We start from the raw sequence: 2,655 nt of genomic DNA on the forward strand, positions 1-2,655 counted from the left end.
ACATGTCTGCGTTGATTTTCGAGACTTGAATAAGGTATGTCCAAAAGATGATTTTCCAATACCTATCATAGAGCTCATGGTTGATGTGACAACTGGACATGAAGCTATGACTTTTATGGATGGGTATTTCGGATATAATCAAATCAGAATGTCTCCAAAGGACGAAGAATGCACTGTATTTCAAACTCCAAAAGGTATATATTATTACAAAGTTATGCCTTTTGGTCTTAAGAATGCGGGTTCAACCTACCAACGTGCAATGCAAAATATTTTTTATAACATGTTACATAAGAGGGTGGAATGTTACGTCGATGACTTGGTGGTAAAGACAAAGTGCAGGGATGACCATCTTGAAGACCTTCACATTGTTTTTGAGAGGTTAAGAAAATTCAACTTGAACATAAACACACTCAAATATGCCTTTAGGGTTACTTCGGTAAAGTTTCTTGGCTTTATCGTGCGTCATCGGGGAATTGAAGTTAATCCCACAAAGATTGATGTTATTCAAAAAATGTCTGATCCAAAAAAACTTGAGAGACCTCCGTAGTCTACAAGAAAATTTGGTATTCATTCGAAGGTTCATCTCTAACTTGGCTGGAAGGTGTCAACCCCTCAACCATATGATGAAAAAATGAACCTTTCCACTGGGATCAATCATGTCAATTTGCTTTTGAAAGCATTAAAAGATACTTGGTGAATCCACCCACATTAGGGTCACCAACTCCTGGAAGGCCGTTGATACTGTACATTGCATCATAAGAGAGATCACTTGGAGCACTTCTTACTCAGGAGAATGAAGATAAGAAGGAACAAATGTTATATTATCTAAGTCGAACCTTGATAAGAGCTGAGATAAATTATACGCCTATTGAGAAAATATGCTTATTTTTTCTTTATGCGATAAAGAAGTTAAAGCATTATTTGCAGGCATACACCATCAAGCTAATTTCTCGGGCCGATCCCGTGAAGTTTGTAATGACATGGCCAATTCTTTCAGGGCGTCTAGAAAGATGGTCTATATTATTTAATCAATATAAGATCATATACACACCTCAAAAGGCCGTGAAGGGGCAAACACTTGCCAATTTCCTCGTCGATCACCCTTTTCCAGCAGAATGGGAGGTTTTAGATGAGTTTCCTGATGAAGATGCACTATTTACTAAAGAACTGTTACCCTGGACAATGCTCTTGATGGATCAGCACATCGAGATACTGTAGGAGCAGGCGTTGTGCTGATATCACCAGAAAAATTAATGTTGTCATTCTTGTTTGTTTTGGGTGAAACATGTTCCAATAATGCTGCAAGTACCAAGCTTTAATCGTTGGCCTTGAAATGACATTAGACATAAAGATTCCATAATTGTATATCTATGGTGATTCTAAGTTGATCATAAACCAACTTTTGGGGAGTTATGAGGTGAAGAAGGAAAATCTTTTTCCATATCACCAGCATGCTATTCGTTTGCTTGAAAAGTTTTATCAGGTATTCTTAAATCATGTCCCAAGAGAATAAATTTTCATGGCGGATGCTCTGGCGAACTTAGCTACCATATTGGCACTCGGAGAGAATGAATCAACAAAGGTGCAAGTATGTCATCGATGTGTTATTCCTGGTTGTCTCGATCTTCAAATAAATGAAAGTCATCATACATCTGTCTTAGTGGTAGAAGAAGAAGATTGGCAAAAACAAATAATTGAGTATCTCGAGCATGGAAGGTTACCTAAGGATCGACAAAAAAGAGCAGACATTAAGAGAAGTGCACCATGATTCATCTTTCATGAGGGAATATTATTTTGTCATTCTTACAAGGGATTATTCTTGCGGTGTCTTGACAAAGGAAAATCTCAACAGGTAATGGAAGAAGCACACTCCGGTATGTGTGGGGCACACCAATCAGGGCCTAAGCTTCATTTCCGCATCAAAAGGATGGGTTACTATTAGCCGACAATGGTAGTAGATTGTCTAGAGCATGCCAAAAGGTGTCAAGCATGTCAATTCCATGCTAATTACATCCATCAGTCTCCAGATCCTCTTCATCCAACTGTGGCCTCATGGTCTTTTGGTTCCTGGGGACTAGATGTGGTTGGACCTCTTCCAAAGTCATCGAAAGGGCAAATGTACATCTTAGCTGCTACTGACTATTTCTCAAAGTGGGCTGAAGTTGTGCCATTAAAAGAAGTAAAAAAGAAAAATGTTGCTGATTTTATCAAGTCAAACATAATTTTTAGATATGGTATACCAAGATGCATAGTTATGGATAATGGAATGCCCTTCAACAATAAACTCATGAAGACTTTGTGTGAGAATTTCAATTTTAAGAAGCATAAGTCTTCAATGTACAATGCACCTGCCAATGGTCTTGCCAAAACTTTTAACAAGACGCTTGGTAACCTATTGAAGAAAGTTGTTGCAAAAAATAAAAAGGATTGGCATGAAAAGATCGGTGAAGTTTTGTGGGCATATCATACAACCTTCAGAACTGCAATGCAGGCAACTCCGTATTCATTGCTGTATGACGTAGAAGCGGTCCTTCCATTAGAACAACAAATTCCATCATTGCGATTTGCGATTCAAGAAGGGCTTACAACTGAACATAACGCTTAACTTAGTCTAGCAGAGTTGGAGGCATTGGATGAGAAGAAATTAGAAGCACA

Source organism: Capsicum annuum, chromosome 3, assembly GCF_002878395.1.
Source record: "Capsicum annuum cultivar UCD-10X-F1 chromosome 3, UCD10Xv1.1, whole genome shotgun sequence".
Lineage (NCBI taxonomy): Eukaryota > Viridiplantae > Streptophyta > Magnoliopsida > Solanales > Solanaceae > Capsicum > Capsicum annuum.